Raw genomic sequence first — 24,509 nt, 5'->3', positions numbered from 1 at the left:
AAATTGGTACAAAACAGAAAAAAACGCACTACCACTTAGCAATGGTTAAAAAAAACAGAAAGAAAAGGGCTTTGCCCACTTTGACTCCATTGACACTACTTTCACGCTTTTGTTGTAGGGAAAGAGAAATGCAGTAGCAATATTATGGGCACAAGGGAAGTTGAATAAATGCTGTATATGGATGGGCCCTAAAACTATGGTCCTGTACCCATTTACTAGAGAGCAAATCCCATTAACATTAGAAAGCCTTAATTCTAAATAAAACTCACATATGTCAACATCGTACAGTGGTGCCTCGCTTAGCGAGCGCACCGTACAACGACGAATCCGTATAGCGATCCCCTTTTTCAGGATCGCTATATGGAGCACCCAATCGCCGCACCTCGCTTTGCGACGATTGGGAGTCCGGAGGCCATTTTGGAGCCGCCGATCAGCTGATCGGCGGCTCCAAAATGAGCGCCGGAGGACCCGAAATGGCCCCGCGCTGTGTTTTCGCGCCCTCGGCAAGCGAGGGGAGGGCGCGAAAACGCGGCGCGGGGCCATTTCGGGTCCGTTTTGAAGCCGCAAAACAGCTGTTTTGCGGCTTCAAAACGGCCGCGGACGACCCGAAATGGCCCCGCGCCGCGTTTTCGCGCCCTCCCCTCGCTTGCCAAGGGCGCGAAAACGCCGCGCGGGGCCATTTCCGGTCCGTTTTGAAGCCGCAAAACAGCTGTTTTGCGGCTTCAAAACGACCCGATATGGCCCCCCGCGGCGTTTTCGCGCCCTCGGCAAGCGAGGGGAGGGCGCAAAAATGGCTGCCCGGGGCCAGGAAACTTCTCTAAGTGGGAAGTTTAGGGCCGATTTGGAACGCATTAAATGAAGTTTAATGCGTTCCAATGGCTTTTTACTTCCCGCTTAGCGAAGATTTCGTATAGCGAAGGTTAATCCGGAACGGATTAACCTCGCTACACGGGGCACCACTGTATCTGCATTAGTAATTCATCTCTTCAGTCTGAAGAAGTTAATTCTAAAGACCTAGCTTTGACAGGGTTTATGGCTTTTTACATCAAAGCTACCAACATGAATTTGACCCAACTCCGGGAGGCAGTGGAAGACAGGAGGGCCTGGCATGCTCTGGTCCATGGGGTCAGGAAGAGTCGGACACAACTAAATGACTAAACAAGTGCTTTTACCCAGGAGCTGAGTAATGAATTCTTAACAGTTCATTTTTGCATACGTTAGTCTACTTACCTATATTATTCAACTACACCTTATCATTCAATACATTCTTTAATGTACAGTATATATTTATGTACATAATTAGAGATGTAAATCTCTGCTTGTCTTATCCTGACAAACAAAGATGAGGAAATGCAAAATTATTCTTTTCAACAAGGTATTTTGTTGCAGTCTCATCAAGAGAAAGGAATGAGAACAAAAGACAGCTTTTCTCAATAATTAAACAAATTGTGCAAAATGACACATTAATGCAAATAACACAATTTGTGCAATATGATGTTGCTGCTCCTTGGCTGCATGGACTTTCAAGGATCAAAAGCATCAGGGCTTGTGTGCATCTTTTCTTAACAAACAGCCAGTTGTTCAGTGCTTGCCATGTATGTGTGTGCTTTGCATTTCAAAAAGACATTAGTTTAAACAGACGGTTTATGGAGACACTGATGCAAAATAGTAGTAGTAGTAGTAGTAGTCGTCATCGTCGTAGTCGTAATAGTAACAACAACAACAACAATGTCCCTTATTCATCCTCACTTTAGGACAAGAAATATCTTAGAACTAGAAATTTCTTCTACACGGTGTCTCATTCAATCCAAATAGACTAAATGAATAAGATGAAAGACCCTAGCAAGTATTCTGTACATCCTTAACATTCACAAACATATGCGCACACCCCTTCAACAAATTGTTGTTGTTATTTAGTTGTTAAGTCATGTCCAACTCTTTGTGACCCCATGGACCAGAGCACAACAGGCCCTCCTGTCTTTCACCGCCTCCCAGAGTTTGGTCAAATTCATGTTGGTAGCTTTCATGGCACTGTCCAACCATCTTGGCCTCTGTCATCCCCTTCTCCTCTTGCCTTCACACTTTCCCAACATCGGTGTCTTTTCCAGGGAGTCTTCTCTTCTCGTGAGATGGCCAAAGTATTGGAGCCTCAGCTTCAGGATCTGTCCTTCCAGTGAGCACTCAGGTTTGATTTCCTTCAGAATTGACAGGTTTGTTCTCCTTGCAGTCCAGGGGACTCTCAAGAGTCTCCTCAAGCACCACAATTCAAAAGCATCAATTCTTCGGCGGTCAGCCTTCTTTATGGTCCAGATCGCTATTGGAAAAACCATAGCTATGACTATGCGGACTTTTGTCGGCAAGATGATGTTTCTGCTTTTTAAGATGCTGTCTAGGTTTGTCATCGCTTTCCTCCCAAGAAGCAGGTGTATTTTAATTTCGAGGCTGCTGTCACCATTTGCAGTGTTCATGGAACCCAAGAAAGTAAAATCTGTCACTGCCTCCATGTCTCCCCTTCTATTTGTCAGGAGGTGATGGGACCAGTGGCCATAAACTTTTTTTTGATGCTGAGCTTCAGACCATTTTTTGCGCTCTCCTCTTTCACCCTCATTAAGAGGTTCTTTAATTCCTCCTCACTTTCTGCCATCAGATTGGCATCATCTGCATATCGGAGGTTGTTGATATTTCTTCCAGCAATCCCGGTTTGGGATTCCTCCACTCCAGCCTTTCACATGATGTATTCTGCGTATGTTAAATAAGCCGGGAGACAATATACAGCCTTGTCGTACTCCTTTCCCAATTTTGAACCAATCAGTGTTTCCATATCCAGTTCTAACTGTTGCTTCCTGTCCCACATATAGATTTCTCAGGAGATAGATAAGGTGGTGAGGAACTCCCATTTCTTACCATTTCAACAAATAGTACTGTAATTGCTAAAGAAAAGAAAAAAGAAAAAATCTTCCCCCTCAGCCCATGTTAACATATTCAGATTGGTTATCAGAGAACAACCAATTGGTTATCAGAGAACTAACGAACATTCAGGTCGAACATGTTCATATAACTCAGATGTCAGATTGATATATTTTGAATTGTTTTGGCATATGTGAATGCCTGTGTTGGTTTAATCTGTGTCTGCTGCATTTGCCACACACTGCTCTGCCTTCCATGTTCCCTCTCCCTCTCCCCTCCCCTCTATTTTCTCCTTCACAAACCTAGGGTGACAATCTGGAAAAAGTCTCATCAGTTTCAGCGCCTTCACTCTGTGCCCCCTTTGCAAGCCCTGTTAGTTTCAGGCCTGCCCGGGTGTGTCACTCCTTTGCAAATTCACTGCTGGCTGGCATCCTCACAGTTTCCTTTTGAGCAGCAGCAGACAATGGGTGAGATGCAAACCCCAATCCCAGCAGTGGTGGAGAGCAGACAAGAGGGCAGGCAAGCCCATGGAACCGATGTTTGGTACTGTACACTGGCCTCATCAGCAGGAGAAAGCCATGGCGGAGGCAGCCAGAGCAGCTATAGCTGTGGGCTGAGTAGGTCAGCTGCAGACTCAGCCAGCGTGAGCCAACCTGGGTTCAGTTTCAGCCCAGGTTCTCTCTCTCTCTCTCTCTCTCTCTCTCTGTGTGTGTGTGTGTGTGTGTCTGTCTCCATGTGTCCCAGACGGCAGGAAAAGCTGTTTTAATTTTTTTTTCTGTCATTCTCTTCGAGCACTATTTCAGGTTGCAAGAAATAAATAGAAGTATCATCACAGCAGCCGCTAGTGGCTGTGAGAGGAAGCCAACATAAGGGCGGGAGGGAGTAGGACAAAGTTTAAAATCCAAAAAATCCTAAAGGCCCATGTTGCCCCCCCCTTCAACCAATATATAACATAGTTTAAAAAGAGATGAAAAGGTTTCCTAAGAGGAAATCCAGACCCCAAATCCATGTGGCTACCATGTGACTTTAAACCAATTTCAAAAACCTCAGTTCTCACCTGATTTCTTTTACTAGTGTAATCATGCTCTCAGGCAACAATAAAGCACTTGCATGTTGGCTTACATTGCTCCCCTTTAAAGAGAAAGAGGCTAAAAATGGTATCATTGAAAAACAATGAAAAACAACATTCCTCTAAACCTGTAGTTTTCTATATGAAAAATATTAATGGACCAGATTTATTAAAGCTGTTACCCAAATGTTTAGATAGCTACCATAGGAAGTAGATAAGACAGCATTTTTTTTTCACAGCACCTCTACAGGTCCCATTGATGAAATGCTCAGTTTGTTAGATTCGGATGAAATCCAGTTTCTCAACTTTTTAACAAAAAGATATGGTCAGGATCTGATATTGCCAAAATATAACTATTTCTTCTTTCTTTCCAAGGTGGACCCACAGCTGAGGCAGTACCCCATGGTACAGTCAGTGTGCGCGTTCTCTCTTGCTCCCTCTCTCTGTGTGTAGGAATAAAAATAAAATAATATGTCTGTTAAGAGGGGAAGGAAATATCCTGTTTATCAGGTCCCGTAAAAAGAATGCTTCTGCTTCCTCTTTCAGGGAGACAATGTCAGATAACAGGGACCAGGTAGGAAATTCAGTATGTAAGTATAGGTCCAGGGTCAGTGTGCAACTTCCTCCCTCCAGTTGAAGTAAGAGAGGAAGGAGAAGGACTTATACAGCTCACGCTCACATGAGGAAGAAAAATAAGCAGTTTGCCTCTCCGATTTAAAAAGATTCCAGCATTGAAAACGACTCCCATGAAAGAAACAAGGCAGAAATACCTTTTCACCATGAAAAACGTTTTTGCTAATGTGCCTAAAACAAAAGAAAAACTAAAAAGAACTTCAAAGCACCATTTTTGATTGCCATGCACACAAATCCCTTGTGCCGTAATATAGGAACAATATGGACCTGCAACTTGTGGACTTGCAGTGTAACATCTTGATGCTTATTGAGTATGTTTATGCATCCTACATGGAGCTGCTTGACGATTCACCCATAATAACTTTAAATATGATAATTTTTTTCTTTTTACCCGCTCTGGGTAAAGTCCCCCCGTCTCCTCTTCCCACTAACAGAATTCACAGCGAAATTTACTACACAAATCTTTTCCCTTCTGAGGTATGTTGAGAGAATGCAGGATACAAGATTCTCAGGATCCTTGGCCTCTCATGACAGGTCCCCAAATGCCTGGTTTCACCACTGTCAGAACAGCTGCAGAACTTTTCACTGCCAAATTTGAGAGACCTCCATAGTTGGAGAAGAGGTGCACAAAACTCTACTGTCCTACCACCACCTGCCCAGGAAAAAAAGGATTGCTCTCTTTGAAAACTGCACACATATTAAATGTTTCTACTTCTGTCCCACTATCTGCCTCCATCCTAAGTATTCAAGGTACAGAAAAAAACAGTATTATACTGAGAAATTTTATTTCTCTGTTTTTCACTGAATGAACTTAATCCATACTTTGTATTGAATGGAGGTAGTGGAATAGATTTAACAGGAGATTTAAACCGTGCCTTTACTGGATTCAAAGTGACTGTGTATATAAATAATCAAAAATAATTAACATCAGAATAATACGCACCTGAACAATACATTTCTTAAAGCATCATGGGATACTCTTAAGTAATCTGTTCAGATGAACATGCAATAGGTAAGGTTTCAACTCATGCAACATCTCTAAATGCTACTCCTTCTCCAAAAGGTAGCAACTAGCAGGCAGGGAACTGGAAGTAGGACAGAGGTACAAGCACCACAGTTACCAAGGCCATTTTCACTAGGAGCACTAGGAACCGGTACTAACAAAACTGCCATGGGATTATACATTTGCTGGCTGCAAAATATTCATTCATTCACTGCTTCTACCAGTCTCCTGCTCAGAAAATCCATCTCCCAATAATAAAGTGGGATCACCCATCTAACTCCATCTAGTTGAAGACTCTGAATATGAAAAGATGATGGCTAAAACAAAATGCTGAAGCTCCTTTGCTTTTAAGATTTGCATAGAAAGAGGTACTGTCTGCAAAATGGTATAGAAAAGGGTATTGTTTAAGAGTTGCATAGAAAGTGGTAACAGTCTTACGAATTCCTTTCAAACCATGCTAACAAAGGAACAGGTAGAAGAATACCATTGCTAAGGATATACACAAAATAAAGTACTGGTTACCAAACCTGGATCCCCAGATGTTGTTAGACTACAGTACCACTCCCAAGAATCCTGTCCAGCATAGCCAATGGTTAGGTAAACAATACTGAAAAATACAATGAGAACTCCTAAAATAAACAGAAGTAACTAACATGAGCAGAACCAGACTTGGGAAGGATAATATAGCTGCAATCATCTTTGAAGGGTTGCTTTATAACAATGCTCATACTGGTCTTCTGTAGATGTTGTAGATTGCATCAGCCCAACTAACATGGCTAATGATGAGGGATCACAAGAAATGAAGCTCAAAACATCTGGACGAAAACAGATTGAGGTAGGCTGCTACACAATGACTTCCCTCTTCTCTACACAACATCTACATAAGTAAACATACACATGCAGGACAGCAAACACACATGAAAGCAAAGATAGACAACATGCAGCTTGTGGGCTATGTGGAATCTCTCAGCCATTTTTTTCACCCCCTAGCATCCCTGGAATTACCACCTTCCACATGCCAAAACCTTATTATGTTTCCTGAAAAAGTACCCTTTTGCCCTCTAGGGAATGGGAAGGGACTTTTTGTCATGTCCTGAGGGACCCTCTTTTTTTTAAGAGATCACTAGATAATGCAATGGGCCTTTTTTCAATTAAACCTCCCTTTATTTGTTACAACTACTTTTCAGATAACAAAAAGTCATTACACTAACATTTAGAACCTGTAACTATCAATTTTTTAAAAAGCAGATTAGCCTATTTGGCCCTTTCTCCCTTTTATCCTCACCTTTAGGCTGCCAGCAAAGCTGGAAGATGGCCTTTGGCCCCATTGAAATTGCCCAGCTCTGCCCTAAGGATATAACTTTGCAACTAATAAAATCTGCTGAAAGGATTTCCCACCATGTCACATTATTAAGATCAGTTGTAGGACCAGGAGAGAGGGCTGTAGCACCACAGTTGTGAAAATTCCTCTCCTTAGAAATATGGCATTATACCGTACGTACTGTACTTTGAGCCAAGGGTAAAACCTGGCTGCTCACCCAAACATTTGGGGTCTAATAACATCATGGCTTCATTTCCATGAATGCTGGTTTTGCTTTTGCTTGCATTGTTATACTATTTTAGTGTTTCAAACAGTTTAAAAATATCTCAACTGCAGAGAGCTAGTATGGTGTTGAGTACAGAGTGTTGGACTAGGACTCAGGAGATTTGGGCTCAAATCCCTGCTCGGCCATGGAAACTCACTGAAGGTGGTCATGGAAAACCATTCCTTAATTATCTCAGTTATTTTGAAAATCTCACTATGATACTTATGAGTCAGAAGCATGTTGACAGTACAGAACACACAAAAAAGAGCCTCGTGGCACAGTGGTTAAAACGCTGTACTGCAGCTAAAACTGTGCTCACGACCTGGGGTTCAAATCCCAGGTAGCCGGCTCAAGGTTGACTCAGCCTTCTATCCTTCCGAGGTCGGTAAAATGAGTACCCAGCTTGCTGGGGGGGGGGGCAATGTGTAGCCTGTATAATTAAATTGTAAACCGCCCGGAGAGTGCTTGTAGCACTATGGGGCGGTATATAAGTCAAAAAAAAAAAAAAAAAAATGTACTGGAATTACTTTAGATTTTTTTTTGAGATGATTTTATTTATTCTCCCCTGCTCTGGGATATGCTAACATAAAATGGGGTAGAAATACTTTAATAAGTAAATTTAAATAAATAGTTCACCTGAAGACCACAGTGGAGAAGTTAACAATAAAATATCTAAAAAATTTAGATATTTGCAAACAGATGGGTGTACACATCTGTGTTACATCCATATTGACTAGATCTGAGAAGTAAACACATGTGAGGCCTGCATGTCAAGTAAATTACACACACCCATGTCTTTAGACATGTCTAGTCACTTTCCTATATGCTATGTGTGTACCTTCCTGTATGCTATGTGTGTACCTTCCACACACAGAGAGAAAGAGATATGGAAAATAATACAAAAAGTGACTCCCAATAATGGTATCTGGAATGATACTGGAACAAGTACAAACCCTTTTCTTTCATTTTGTTTGCCAATGTTCTAGAAATAATCTTCACAATTCCTATACACATAATCTTGCTATTCATAGTTTCATACTTCATGGAGCTTGTTTATTTTCTTAATAAGAGGAATAGAAAGAAGAATGAACACTACTGACCTTGAGTAGTTACATGCATTTACCTAAGTACCCATATTTTTACATGGGTATACCGTAAATACAGACCATAATGCTGAAAATAGTGGCACTATATAAAATCATAAAGAAGCCACTTTTGGGGAATGGTGAAATAGGTTTGGTAGGGGATAATGCAACAGCTAAGGTTTGAGCTTCTGCTAGCAGATGAATATCAGGAGGTGACAAAATGGCACAGCTCAATAGTGGCAATTCAACAAAACATGCATAAGTGCCAGGCCAGGGGGAGGGGGCTTTAATAATCAGAAAAGGCAGAGACAACAAAGGCCAAGAAGGGAAAATGAAAACTTTGCTTCTCACTGCTGAAAGTGTAGGCTTGAACTGCTTTAGATGGCATTGATCAATGAAAACCAATATGGTACTCTAGTTAAAATTGTCACAGAGTCAATGCAGTGCATTGGACAGAGTGGACTAGGACTCAGGAGATGTGGGGTCAAATGCCTGCTAGACCACAGAAACTCATGGGTGTATGTGTGTGACAATGATAAAATAACTTCATAAATATCTCTCATACATTGAAAACCCTATTAGGGCTGCTATAAATTGGATGTAACTTGACAACTCATAATCAACAAAAGTATTGGAATTAGGCATGGGACAGCTAGATCCAAGGTAATATTGAGCCAGTTTCTCATCACCTGAACTACCTCATGAGGTTGTTGCAGGGATAAATATGGGGAGGGGAATCATATCCTTGATGTATATGGAGGAAAGATAAAATGTAATATAAAACTAATAAACAATTACATAACACAGGGTGTAAAATAAACTGTACCTTTAATTGCAGGAGTACCAGCATTAGCATAAGTTCTTCAAAGCAACACACAATGAAAAACATCCCTGACAATTGCTTTGTGTTTGTGAGAAGTGGTTAACTGATGAAAAAAGGAGTCAAATTTCAGGAACTTCCATTGCTTTGTGTTTCTTTGTACAGAATAATAAGCACAAGAGGGTATCCTGTTGACCATCTTGACTGCTGCCATTGGTGTCATCAACATTTAGGCTGCCTTTTGCTAGGTAAAGCTTGGCAAACCATTTTCTTCCTGATTTATGTATTTATTTAAAATATATTTATCCTGCCTTTCTCCTTAAAAAGGACTCGAGGTGGCTACATTGACACAATATTGTGCAGAAAATTGTTCTCTGTTCTTTTTTGTTTAAAAAATAGTTGTAGTTGTAGAAGTGGCAGTTGTGTTAGTCTGTGCAAACATGATAGGTAACAGCATGAAGCGGACTTGTCCACGAAAGCTCACATTAAAAATATTAATCTTTAATGTGCCCACACATTTGTCTTTTTTTAAGCAAATGTTTTAATATTTTTACAAGATCCAAATTCCCTTGGCAATCATAAATCCCTGTTTGGCCAGGTAAGAATTAGAAAGTTACTTAAGAGTCGGCTAATTGGGCTCTGACTGACAGGGGCAAACGTTCAGGTTGTCCGAGATCAGGAGCTCATTTCCCTTTTGAAAATTTGTGCCAGAAACTGGTCTCAGAAATCCTAAACAAATGTTTACTGAAAGCATTCAGGACTCAGACAAATGTAACTGCTTTGTGCTTTTGTAATGAAAAAAATACTTTGAATATGCCTTACAAAATTGTATGCTAATTCCCCGAATATATGTGGCAAAATATATCCATTTCTGGAGGAATGTCACTCTATTCCTTTTTTTAAAGCAAGCCTGGGTTTTTTTGGTTGTTTTTTTTTTTTACTTTTTTTACTCTTTAAAGAAAACATATTTTAGCTTCTTTTTTTCATTAGAGTACAATAGAATTTTAAGATTCTGTTGTCAATCTTGCTTATCTTGAAAGAAAATTGCTGGCCCCACTCACTTTTTTTATTTGGAAAGATTTATTTGGCTGTAGGGGCTGAAATATGGATCTTCAAAAATAACTTTCAAATGAAAGAGATGGTAATTTCTTATCACTCTGAGCACACATGGAACAGGCTTCCCAACAGGAGCTTTCTAAAGTAGATACATTGTTTTGGCTTAGTAAGCAAAGAAGAGAGATGTTTGCAGAGCTGTAGGGCAATGAAAGGTCACAGAAAGAGTCAAAATACAAGTTTTATATTAATATCTGTATGTAATTGATATCACCTTTGAGTGTGGTTGATCTGCTTTCTCATTCTTTGCTTTCTCTTCTTGTTTTTGCCCAATAAATTATTTTCTTTTAAAGACCAAAATAGCAAGCACACCACATAACAATCAACTTCATAATAATTAACTGAACAACATTAAAACACAGTGAAGTGCATCACATGTTTTGTATTTAACTTGACCACAGATGGAGCCATTGCCTTATTTTCAATGGAACAGTTTTTACGAGAGAGCAGCCACCTCATATAATAGTCACATAAAAGAGGAGGCTGCCTGATCACACATATGCACTATTAATAATTCAGACCTCAATGTAAGAATTTGTACAGCAGTAATGAAATGGCATGGTTAGTGTGGCTTAAAAATGAAGACAGGGATCAACACCCTAAGCCTATAGTCCTTTGCCGTTTATACCATCAGATTAGACTTCCTTTTAGCATTCACTTTCTACAAATAGATTTTCAGAGGAGTTATTTTTTTAACATGCTTGTCCAAAAAAGAAATAGATATTATGCGTCTTACAACCACAAATATGTTTCTATGGGACAACACCTGGATAAAAGGTAAAGGTTCCCCTTGACAATTTTTGTCCAGTCGTGTTCGACTCTAGGGGGCGGTGCTCATCCCCGTTTCCAAGCTATAGAGCCAGCGTTTGTCCGAAGACAATCTGTTACCTTCCCATCGAGGTGGTCCCTATTTATCTACTTGCATTTGCATGCTTTCGAACCGCTAGGTTGGCAGGAGCTGGGACAAGCGATGGGCGTTCACTCCGTCGCGTGGATTCGATCTTACAACTGCTGGTCTTCTGACCCTGCAGCACAGGCTTCTACGGTTTAGCCCGCAGCGCCACCACGTCCCTAACACCTGGATAGCACCCAATCAAATGCAAGCAACATTTAAGACAACCTTATTTTGTTCAAAAGTAGCAGACAAGAAAAATAAATGAATGAATTGAATATAAATTGCTTTTTTTGGATGGTATTTCCTCTTCAACACATACACACCCAATATATGTGGACATACCAATTGTGCTGATAACAAACTGAATCTATACATGGTTGTAAGTTGAAGATAAATATAATGATTAAATAAAGCATTAGTATAAAAATAATGAACAGGGAGCAACAGGGTGTTACTACCACTTATCTCTGACAACATGAACAAAAATATTTATCATTTCGTTTAAAATATTTCTATCCTGCCTGTCTCCCAAGAAAAGGTGATTTGCATAATTAAACATACATTAAGAGCTAAAAAGAGTAAATTATTGAAATATTTAAAAAGAATTAAACAAACATTATATTAGAAATGTGAGGTAAAAGCATGACTAAAATAAATTTTAAAGCAACAAAAATACAAACCAGTCCATTTGAAAACCTCTCTCAGACAGCCAGTCATTAAGAAAAAGCCTACCTGAAGAGAAAGTTCTTACTCTGTTTGCGGAAGGATAGCAAAGACAGAGCCAGCCTGGCCTCCCATAGGAGAGAGTTTCAGAGTCTGAAAGCAGCGACAGAGACGGTCCTCTCCTGTGTCCCAACAGAACACTTCTGTGAAAGTGGTGGGACTGAGAGAAAGGCCTTCCTTGATTATCTTAATACCAGGCAAGCTCATAAAGAGAAAGGTAGCTTGGACCCAGGTCGTTTAAGGCTTTGTTGGTTAAAACCAGCATTTTGAAATTGTGCCCAGAAAGGTATCAGAAGTCATTGGAATACACCAAAAACTCTTTCCCTAAAACATAATTAGCTTACAGAACTCAGTGCCACAAGAAGCTGCAGCTGAATTATTATAGCAGAGTAAGAAATCATACCTGTATGTAGGCTGCACAAAGCAGCAGAACTGGGACTAGAATTCTACATACTGAAAAATTACATAATGCAAATAGATAGCTTAGGGATAACTCAGCAGCAGCAACAATACAAACAATATCTATATACTTTCTAGCCCAAAACTCTATATTGTTACTGATGTGTAAAAACCACAACTCTCTGCTATATCACTCTCACTGGCATCAATGAATGAGAAAGTAGAGCGAAAAGGGGAAACTGTGTATATATAGTGTTTAAACCACAAGAGGCCGAGATGAAAAAAGTGGTACAGTACTCAACTATCACATTTTGGGCTCTTTTAGCTGATGGTGTTTATATTTGCATTTGCTTTACTGTGTCTGGTCTTCCTTCATTCTCATACCTAATGCGGGTTTTCTTACTCCTTCAGTACACAAAGGACATATGGGCTGCTCTTTACCTTTGTGGAGGTCGAATCTGCTGATCTTTCCCCTCCCCAAATTGAACATACTTTAATTTATTTAAAATATTTTAACCGTCAGTTACTGCAAGACGGCATAATACCAAAAACATGCAAGCCACAACAATCAAGAAGGGTAAGAAGTAATGCTAATCAGAAAAGAAAGAGCAAGAAGACACAACTGGCTCCAATTTTCAGGATTTTCATCCATATATAATCTTGCTGTGCAGCCAGCTGAAACAGGGAAATTTGCCTGTCTTCAATTTTCAGTGTGGTAATGCCACACCAGTGCCAACACTCAGCCATCCTCCAGAACAGAGAACACAGGATTAATACACAGCAAGCCTAATATAGACAAAGTCTGAAAAAGACACAGAACCACAAACTACAACTGGTTGGTCCTACGTTCATCATTTGCAAGAATATGTAAGCACCACCATAATTGTTTTCTCTGTCCTCCTTTGTCTCCACTGTTTTTAAAGCACACAGAGACACTTCTAGCACAAAACATTTTGACATTAACAATTTGCTGATTCAGGAGACGAAAGGCTATGAGAAAGCTTTGCCTTGAGACTGAGACATTACATGAGCAATAAGCATAAGATCAAACCAGCCAGAAATGGATCGATATGATTTATAGGCATCAGTCAAGAAAAGGTGTGTGACTAGACAGGTATAATTGTAGCTGAACAAACAGAAATGGTGGCAGCAGAAGACTCCCTTCTCAGCGATAAGCAGAAAGAGCCTCTTCTATTTCTGATGCACAGCCAGCGATGACAGTTTTCTAGTGCCTGAGGGAAAGGGGTGGAGTCTGGAGAAGAAACTAGGAAAACAACGAAGAACCACTATGGAATGCATCTGGTTGTGTGGCCCAAGGTTGACTCACTTCTAGTTTATACATTATCTAGGCAATCTGAAATAGGAATGAAAAATATCTTAATTGCATTTTTAAATGTGCTTAGATCTGTAAAGAGTGGAAGTGTGAAAATGAATGCCACAGAAAAACCCATCAAAATTTTGTTGGAAAAGACAACAGAGTCCTCTAACACCTTGTGTCATACAGATTTATAGTAGGTTTTGGGTACAAAGAATCTGCTCCCAGTCCCCCCCTTCGCTTAAATAGTTTTTGTAGTTTGCCACACTTGGGGTTCCCCTATACCAGTGGTCTCCAACCTTGGGCCTCCAGATGTTCTTGGACTTCAACTCCCAGAAATCCTGGTCAGTAGAGGTGGTGGTGAAGGCTTCTGGGAGCTGTAGTCCAAGAACATCTGGAGCCCCAAGGTTGGGGACCACTGCCCTATACTGTATCTGCCAATACCGCCTCCATTTTGGCTACTTTTGAGTTTACTCTCAGAAAATGAGCTTACTATCAAGAGGCCATCCAGATATGGTAATTCCTCCTTTTCATGAAACAACTTCTCAGTGGAATGAAGGGTGGCATGGTTTCACTTTCCCTTGTAATTCCCCATGCACCTGAAAAATCTAGCCACTGATAAGAAAACTCTCACCACTTCTCAGAAGTGCCTTCTTTTTCACATACAGTATCATTACATATTATTGTTCCCATACTGATAAATAGGGGGATGACGGGATCAGGCTACCTGAAATTAAATGGCATGCTGCTTATCTGTAACTGTAGTCCTTTGAGTAATTATCTGTGAATTTATACGCATGGGTTCTTCGGTTTGTGCAGAACAGACCCATGTATGTGAATGACACAGAACATGAAGAACATTCTGCTACATATAAATGCTGCCCTACAGCTTTTTGATTTTGTTTTCAGTTAGAATCAGCAAAATAAAACCTGGCATCAGAGAGCTGTAGCGATTCTTGTATCACACTTTTCACTTTACTTGATATGGCATTATAGGCTTCAACACAAACACTATAATTTAATAATTATACAATTATAATGCAATTTTACAAATGATGCAAATGCTCAGGTACATAAAACTAATTAGGACAGAGAAGAAAAATAGTTGTTTAAATGTTAAACCAGAACTGAACAGATATCATACAGAACGCCAATGCAGAAACAGAATGCATTTTACAGTGGCACACAGTTCCATGCTACTGAAACGATCCTAATTCCATAGATTTGTATGCACCAGTAATCAAAACGTCTGGTAGAAGGATGCCTCAGACACTTAGTTGTTAAGACATACAGAAATTTAGGCATGTTGCAAGCTGACATATTTATTTAGTTAGCAGAGAGCCTGCATGCCATTTGATGCTGGCTTCTACAAAAAATAGACTCAGCCCCTACATATGAAAAAAAAGAAATCCAAAACTGCCAATAATATTTTCTGGATTTGCTTGCAATTCAATGTTTTTGTGGGTTGAGTTTTGATAGATAATTTGGAGGATTTTTGTCAATTTAAGATATAAATAAACCAGAGCATCTGTCAACTTCTAAGTAGGTACTGCTATCTGAACCTCCCCCAACCATTCCAGCCAACAGTTTCCAACTGCACAAGCAACCTGATAGGAAGACTAATGGCTATTTCAGCTACTACTGCTATCAGCATTTTAGTAGTAGTAGTAGTAGTAGTAGTAGTAGTAGTAGTAGTAGTATAGCAGCAGCAGCAGCAGCAGCAGCAGCAGCAGCAGCAGCAGCAGCAGCAGAAGAAGAAGAAGAAGAAGAAGAAGAAGAAGAAGAAGAAGAAGAAGAAGAAGAAGAAGAAGAAGAAGAACCTGAAATGTAAGATCTATGAACCTTGGTAAGATGGATGTGGTCAAACAGGAGATGGCAAGAATAAACATTGACATCCTGGGTGTCAGTGAACTAAAATGGACAGGAATGGGCGAATTCAATTCAGACGATTATCATATCTACTATTGTGGGCAAGAATTCCATAGAAGAAATGGAGTAGCCCTCATAAGAGTCAGCAAAAGAGTGGGAAAAGCTATAGTGGGATACAATCTTAAAAATGATAGAATGATTTCAATACGAATCCAAGGCAGACCTTACAACATCACAGTAATCTAAGTTTATGCCCCAACCACCGATGCTGAAGAGGCTGAAACTGACCAATTCTATGAACACTTCTAGAACTGACACCAAAGAAAGATGTTCTTATCATTATAGGGGACTGGAATGCTAAAGTAGGGAGTCAAGAGATAAAAGGAACAACAGGTAATTTTGGCCTTGGAATTCAAAACGATGCAGGGCAAAGGCTAATAGGGTTTTGTCAAGAGAACAAGCTGGTCATCACAAACACTCTTTTCCAATAGCACAAGAGGTGATTCTACACATGGACATCACCAGATGGGCAATACTGAAATGAGATTGCTTATGTTCTCTGCAGCCAAAGATGGAGAAACTCTATACAGTCAGCAAAAACAAGACCTGGAGCTTATTGCGGCTCTGATCATCAGCCTCTTATAGCAAAACCAAGCTTAAACTGAAGAAAGTAGGAAAAACCACTGGACTACTCAAGTATGTTGTTGTTGTTTAGTTGTTAAGTCTTGTCCAACTCTTCGTGACCTCATGGACCAGAGCACACCAGGCCCTGCATAATCTAAACCAAATACCTTATGAATACACAGTGGAAGTGAAGAACAGATTTAAGGAACTCGATTTGGTGGACAGAGTGACTGAAGAACTATGGATGGAGGCTTGTAACACTGTACAGGAGGCAGCAATAAAAACCGTCCCAAAGAAAAGGAAATGCAAGGAAGCAAAGTGGCTGTCTAACGATGCCTTACAAATAGCAGAGAAGAGAAGGGAAACAAAATGCAAGGGAGATAGGGAAAGTTACAAAAAATTTAATGCAGATTTCCAAATAATAGCAAGGAGAGACAAGAGGGGCTTCTTAAATGAACAGTGCAGTTGGAGATATTAAAGGCACATTTTGTGCAAAGATGGACATGATAAATGACAAAAAAGGGTAGGGACCTCACAGAAGCAGAAGACATCAAGAAGAGGTGTCAAGAATATGCAGAGGAATTATACCAGAAAGATCTGGATGTCCCGGACAACCCAGATACCGTGGTTGCTAACCTTGAGCCAGACATCTGAAGAGTGAAGTCAAGTGGGCCGTAGAAAGCATGGCTAACAACAAGGCCAGTGGAGGTGATGGCATTCCAGTTGAACTACTGAAAACCTTAAAAGATGACCCTGTTAAAGTGCTACACTCAATATGTCAGCAAGTTTGGAAAACTCAGCAGTGGCCAGAGGATTGGAAAAGATCAATCCTCATCCCAATCCCAAAGAAGGGTGCTGCCAAAGAATGCTGCAACTATCGTACAACTGTACTCATTTCACACGCTAGCAAGGTTATGCTCAAAATCCTACAAGGTAGGCTTCAGTAATATGTGGACTGAGAACTCCCAGAAGTACAAGCTGGATTTTGAAGGGGCAGAGGAACTTGAGACCAAATTGCTAACATGCGCAGGATTATGGAGAAAGCCAGAGAGTTCCAGAAAAACATATACTTCTGCTTCATTGACTACGCAAAAGCCTTTGACTGTGTGGACCACAACAAACTATGGCAAGTTCTTAAAGAAATAGGAGTGCCTGACCACCTTATCTATCTCCTGAGAAATCTATATGTGGGACAGGAAGCAGCAGTTAAAACTGGATATGGAACAACTGATTGATTCAAAATTGGGAAAGGAGTACGGCAAGGCTGTATATTGTCCCCTGTTAATTTAACCTATATCCAGAACACATCATGAGAAAGGCAGGACTGGATGAATCCCAAGCCGGAATTAAGATTGCCGGAAGAAATATCAACAACCTCCGATATGCAGATGATACCACTCTGATAGCAGAAAATGAGGAGGAATTAAAGAACCACATAATGAGGGTGAAAGAGGAGAACGCAAAAAATGGTCTGAAGCTCAACATCAAAAAAAGGTCATGGTCACTGGTCCCATAACTTCCTGGCAAATAGAGGGGGGAGATATGGAGGCAGTGACAGATTTTACTTCATGGGTTCCATGATCACTGCAGATGGTGACAGCAGCCACAAAATTAAAAGACGCCTGCTTCTAGGGAGGAAAGCAGTGACAAACCTAGACAGGATCTTAAAAAGCAGAGACATCATCTTGCTGAGAAAAGTCCACATAGTCAAGGCTAAAGTTTTTCCAGTAGCAATGTATGGAAGTGAGGGCTGGACCATAAAGAAGCCTGACCGCCGAAGAATTGATGCTTTTGAATTGTGGTGCTGGAGGAGACTCTTGAGAGTCCCCTGGACTGCAAGGAGAACAAACCTATCCATTCTGAAGGAAATCAACCCTGAGTGCTCACTGGAAGGACAGATCCTGAAGCTAAGGCTCCAATACTTTGGCCATCTCATGAGAAGAGAAGACTCCCTGGAAATAAACAACAACAACAACAACAACAATGTAGTAGTAGTAATAAGCAATAAATCAAATGCTAACATGACCAGAGTCAACCAACAAGAATTGGTGTAGCTGAATTGATGGGTCCAAGGGCTGTGGTTATAATGGTAACGAGAAGGGGGCAACTGTTATCAAATCTTTGTCTCTCATTACCATTGCCTGAATAGAAAAATACTGAGATATTTTAGAATGGCATTTTACAACAGTTTCTATATACCGGTGCTAATATGGCTTTGGGCAAACCAAACAATATCACCTTTTCTGCCAAACCTTTTGTGTTACTTTGAGATTTAAAATCTTCCCCATTTAAACCAAACCATTTCAGAGTGGGATAGAGCTGGCAAAAGAGCATAATTTTCTGTCTCCTTGTGACCATGAGGCTAGAATGGAATAAACATTTGTCTGTCGTTAGATCATTGCCATTGCATACTTTCACCTTTTTGTAGGAGACTGAGGTAAATGAACCACCATACCGTTGTCGACTTTCTTGCCTATGCGCATACTACAGTAATCAAGGAGCCTGCCTAAGGAAGAGGTCCTTACCCAAGGCCAGCAACTTTTCCAGAACAGCAAATCTGCACTCCCAGCTGTGTCCTTGACCTCACATTTCCTCAGAGGTTCCTCCCTCCTGGCTTTCCTTACCTACAACCATTTGGTAACTACCCTGTTTCCTCAAAAATGACCTAACCTTGAAAATAAGCCCTAGTAGGATTTTTCAGGATGCTCGTAATATAAGCCCTACCTCTAAAATAAGCCCTGGTTAAGTGAAACCCTGCCCTCCATCATTGTGCAACAACCAGAAGAAGATGACATGACTGTATTTGAATAAATGTAGATGGTTGTACATGAAAAAAATAAAACATCCCCTGAAAATAAGCCCTAATGTGTTTTTTGGAGCAAAAATTAATATAAGACCCTGTGTTATTTTTGGGAAAACAGGGTACCCTCAGCACGGACACTCTTACCCTTCTTTCTCAAATTTCTTCTGCCTTTCCTCCCTCAGGAATCAACAACAGTGTAGCGCCACCAGTAGTTTGGAGGATAACTACAGAAATGTCAAAGCCCCAACTGGGAAGCTATCTGGTGTGGAAGGCACAAGGGACAGCCCAACAACAGGCCTCGCTGGGATTCCCTCACAAAATGTTAAAAGCCAAAGGCCTATCTGAGTTAAACATGTAACAGCAGAAAAAGAGGTGGCCTGCCCTCAACATGTTTTATTCCCTCCTTTTAACACCACCATAAATATTCCTTGAGAAGCTGAAGTAATTCCTTGAGAAGCTGAAGCTTTACTGTATAGTACTTTCAATATTGACACAGAGAATAGAAGCGCAGTTTAAATTATGCTAATATCTTGTTACCTTGAGTTTTTTAATGGGTCTGTACACGTTTTTATGGGCTTCTCTTACAACCTAGGCATTGTGCTGCCCCATATACTGCATCATCTGGCCATCAGAACAGCAATACTCAATTGGGTTACCTCTCTGCTATTCTTGGTATTCGGAGGTAACACCGGTGTCTCTGAATATGATGGTTCTATTTTAGCGATCACAGCTAATTGGATACTGGTACAGTGGTGCCTCGCTTAACAGCGATAATCCATTCCAGGAAAATCGCTGTTAAGCAAAAACGTCATAAAGCGAAAATAAAAAGCCAATTGAAACGCATTGAAAACCATTCAATGCGTTCCAATGGGCTAAAAACTGACAGTCCAGCGAAGATCCTCCATACGGCGGCCATTTTCACTGCCTGTATAGTGAGGAATCCGTCCCTAAACACAGCGGGGAGCCATTTTAATTACCCAGTGGCCATTTTGAAACCACCGATCAGCTGTTTAAAAAACATTGTTTTTGCGAAGAATCAGTTCCCGAAGCAGGGAACCAATCATCGCAAAGCGAAAAAACTTTATTTAGACCATCATTTTGCGATCGCAAAAACGTCATCATGAAGCGGATTTGTCGTAACGCGGGGTAATCGTAAAGCGGGCCACAACTGCATTTTAAAGGCACCAGTTAACGGTGCCAGGCAGGCATGTCCCTGGGCCCCTCACCAAGCTGCAGAAATGCTACGGTGAAACACCTTGGTTATACCCTTTTTCACTGGTGCCTCAAAATATATTGCAAGCTGGGCTGACACGGGTTCAAGGGAAAAAGGGGGGGTACAGACAAAGAACCCACTGAGGAAGTTCTTCCTGTGTCTCAAAGACCGTAGGCTGCTATAGAATTCTACTCTCGTCCCCTATTGACACAGCTTCCTAGTTGGGGCTTTCTAGATTGTCTGCACCCTCTACGAAGTCTCCACCGGAATCTCCAATGGAGATAAAGGAGGAGAAAACAGCAGAAGGGACTTGTTCAGAGGGCAGAGAACCTTCTAGAAGGGATGAGATCTAGTGAGGGAAAGCAGAAGTCTCTAGATGGGAGGAAGGAGTTCTGGAGGTTATAACGGGTGTGGAGAAAGGAGCGAGGAGGAGGACCGGAGGCAGCTGGTTGAGGAAAAGGAAGAAACCCAGATGGAAACACTGGATTGACCCCACAAAGTGCTACAGGTGTCAAGTATCAGTTGGCCAAGAGACACAATCATGCAAAGGAGATATCAGGAACCATCCATCAAAACAGCTCAATGACTCCCACTCCCACCCAGTTGCAGAGGCAATTTAATTGGCTCCAGCAATTGGAGACCAAGGTATGAGCTATTCAAGAAGAGATAGATATGTACCACTCTCTGTAATATCTTCTTAGTGCTCCCAGCTGTTTCTTTCCCCATTTGACAGGTTTGTGCGCCTATGGTCTGGCTGCAGTAACCACCTGGTTATTTGTGGCCTACCAGGCAAATTCCAAATAACCGTTGTTTATAGCTTTTTCCTACTTCCCTTTGGGAATATTTAAATCTGCAGAGGCAGGGGTAAGTGGATGAACCATAGTCTGGAGAGCGACCAGTCAATGTAATTTTGTTCCCTTTCGTACAAATTTAGTATATACTGTGCGTCTGGATTGTTTCTCCTGCTTTAGGATTCCAAGGTTTACTGGGGTGTTGAAGGCAGGCAGCCATGCTACATGGCCTATTTCTGAGATTCTCTCACTGATTTGAACTGCTGGAAGAGAGAAAAGCCTTCTGCACAGCTGCCACTGGGCTAGGCTGAAAGAAGTAAAGGTAAGAAGATATTAAAATAGTGCAAGAAAGGAAGTGAAGAAAGAGAACACAGAGATACAGGTGCTGGTACAGTGGGTTTGGGGAGGGAGAATATGAAAGAGAGAGACCATTCCAAGGTAGAATGAGAAAACTAGGAGGCTGTAGAAGAAAGTAATTGACAGGACATGGCTGCTGCTGATTTATAGTGGCATGCCCCTTTTGTTTATGAATAATCTAAGGTGCTGCTTCTATGGTCTGTGGCCTCAGTGTTTATCTCAACATTTATATTCAACAACTTTAGAAGTGGGACCAAGTTGACCAGAAAACTCCATTTCTGCAGAGGGTGGGGGCCAAAAGTATAGACCAAACTTTGTGAGGTAAGAGGAGAAGCTGCAGATGAATGGGAAGAAATATTGTGTTGCTATAGAGTCCATTAGGCTGTGTAGTTCATAAATTAGCATACCTAGGATTGCAACATCAAAGTGCTATTCTTATCAGAGGATTCATGTTCAAAGCCTGTTCACCGTTAATACAGAAGAGAGCCATTTTTATGCAAACTCCAGTGCCACATTGGCAAACAAAGGTTTTGCATTTGTGTAACAAGAGAAAGAACTAAATAATATGCTTGCTTTTAAGATTCTGTGTTGGGAATATTCTGTGTGACTTCTTACTCATAGTAATCTGAGATAGAGAGTGACCAAGTTTATGAATGGCATCAAAATATTCAAGATGATATAATGAGACACAAATGTAGTACTTCTCACTATTAATGTATATTATTCTAAAATGAAGCCTAACAGATAAATAAGAACATGATTGCCCATCATGAGGGCCAACATCAGCATCAGTTCTGTTCAGGCAGCTGCCAAAGTCCCCACATTCTGGTAGCCCCCCTCCAACCTTTTTTGGCCTGACCCTCTGAGCAGCAGGAAGCAGCTCCATGTAGCTACCATTTCAGTTTTCCACAGCTTCCCTGGCCTATTGCTGCATAATTTAACCACCAGGTTGGCTCATCTGGCGTACAGTATAGAACCTAAACTGAATCTTCTCCTTGAATCCCTGTCCCTGCAGGAGGTTGCATGTTTGAGGAAGCAAAAAGGCAAGGAAAGCATAGCCACAACTTTAATGAGCATCCCTTGAGGCCACAGCTGAGAACCCTTCCCTTATCCTATACCTTCCTCAGTGAAGGAAGATGCAATAGGAATGACACCTTTTTCTCCATCAGCAAAATCCCTGGCTCAAAAGTCCCTTGCCATGCTACTCAGGATGACAAACAGTGCAGAAGCCACTTTCTCTATGCAGAGAAAGGTAGGAAAGTTAACGGCAAAATAGGCCTGATGATGTCAGCAGAAGGGCCCAGTCTCAACCCCCCTAAGTTCAAAAAATGGAGAGAATCTGGCCCCAGGACAAATCATATTTTCCACCCTGCTTTAATGCAGTGATTTCCAATCTTGGGTCCCTACAACTCACACATTTCTAAACATTGGTCCTGCTGGCTGCAGCTTCTAAGGGATGAAGAAAATCAACCACTAAGCAGGCCAAGTTTGGAAACCACTGCTCTAGTCTAGAATATTATGGAAAATGTCATGGTTGGTGCTAGGCTCAGCCAGTCAACAGTACTGCTACATTTAAGTAAACCCACTAGCGCTTAGACAGGATAAGGCCTGCCAGAGGACACATTGCCCAGTCCCTTACTAAAAAAGAAGAGCAGATGACTCTGGAAGGAGTACAGCATAATATGGACATATTCAAGGCTAATTATCTTTGCAACTTGAGGGATAAGTGTTTTGCTATCCTTCAATCTTAATAGGTGACTTGTTGTAGAGAAAAATGAAAAAAGAATTAATCTTCCATCATGAAATTCTGTATATCAACCCTTTGAATAATGGTGGGGAACATAAGAACCTGCAGATATTCTTAGACTGCAACTCCCCTTAGCTCTAGATCAGTGTTCCCCAACCTTGGGCCTCCAGATGTTCTTGGACTACAACTCCCAGAAGCCTTCACCACCACCTCTGTTGGCTAGGATTTCTGGGAGTTGAAGTCCAAGAACATCTGGAGGCCCAAGGTTGAGGACCACTGCTCTAGATAACAATAGTTAATGGTGAGAGATATAGAAGCCAGAATCCAATAACCTCTAAAGGGATGCACTTTGACCACCCTGCCTTAAGATGCCTTAAGGCACTGGTTCTTAACCTTGGGTTACTCAGGAGTTTTGGACTGCAACTCCCAGAAGCCTTCACCACCAACTGTGCTGGCTGGGGTTTCTGGGAGTTGCAGTTCAAAAACATCCAAGTAACAAAGGTTAAGAACCACTGCCTTAAGGCACAAAACTTAATAAAAGACTTTTATGACCCATTTCTAGTGCCTGAAATGTCAGACATACATTTTGTCAGAATGGATAGTAACTAAAAACCGCTTCCAACCCCGCCTAGGTACACTACAGTTTCCTCTGAAGCAGACCTGTTCTGTGAAACAATCCTGTTCACAGGTCAACAGTACAGTATCTTATATCTTGATATTTCAAGACTAATACCTGAAAAGAGGGGTGGACTCTTTTGGTCTCCCAGAGATGATGCAGATAAAAGTTGGGAGTTGTTATATATTTCTACTGCCACAGCTTGTGCAACAAAAGCACTCACGAATCATTTTGAAGGTAGATGCTCGAAAAGGAGTAAAGGATGCAACATTGCACCAAAAAGCCAGAACTGGTGATGGGAATGGAGGAGAGTGCTAGCAAATGCTTCTATTTGGGCCCATCAGACCATTTGTAGAAACACACATGCAAACAACTTCATGTTGAGCCAAGGAGCTCTGACACTACTTGGAATTGGATGGGGACACATACCTACACACATCTGCAGATGGGAAGTAATATAAATTGTTAGGTTCTCCTAATGACTGTGAAGGCCACATCAGATAAAATAGGAGGGGGGGAAATTAAGTTTGCACAGGGAATCACATTTTTTTTTTCACAGCAGCCGGTCCTGGATCCCCAAGTACTTGGAGGCCTTAAAAGCACTTATGTAGCCTTCCTCCCTTTCCTTCTTTCAGCCATTTTGTGTTCTGAAATTTAGCAACATGTAACTCTTTTGTTCAGGGTGTCCCTGTGACCACCACCTTGGGGATATGAAAACTCAGGATGAACTCCTAATTCCTTATTGTGCTGAGGAAACTGGACATGAATATGGGTCATTAATCATACTGGATGTAATCCAAACTATAAATGACAGCACCCATACAGGTTCAAACTTTCTTCACATTTCCACAGTCAGAGTTATTACAGGGTTTGAGGAACCCCATTGAGAGCAAATTCAAATGGCTGCATAGAACGTGTTGTTAGATGAAAAGCAGACCAAC

General features: G+C 41.1%; 1 protein-coding gene and 1 long non-coding RNA gene across 16 annotated transcripts in view; one reads left to right on the top strand and one right to left on the bottom strand.

The window, feature by feature from the left end:
- Nucleotides 1-24,509, bottom strand: part of NFIX (nuclear factor I X) — a 291,019-nt gene that overhangs the window by 192,126 nt on the left and 74,384 nt on the right. The gene's annotated exons all lie outside the window — the stretch shown is intronic.
- On the top strand, nucleotides 1,130-16,340 carry LOC144587137 (uncharacterized). Its single transcript, XR_013542329.1, has 2 exons — nucleotides 1,130-9,351; nucleotides 11,164-16,340. It is a non-coding gene; the product is annotated as an uncharacterized LOC144587137 (long non-coding RNA).

Source organism: Pogona vitticeps, chromosome 2 (genome assembly GCF_051106095.1).
Source record: "Pogona vitticeps strain Pit_001003342236 chromosome 2, PviZW2.1, whole genome shotgun sequence".
In the NCBI taxonomy this organism is placed as follows: Eukaryota; Metazoa; Chordata; class Lepidosauria; order Squamata; family Agamidae; genus Pogona; species Pogona vitticeps.
Note: the sequence above shows the minus strand (reverse complement) of the source record. Positions and strands in the feature narration are given on the sequence as shown.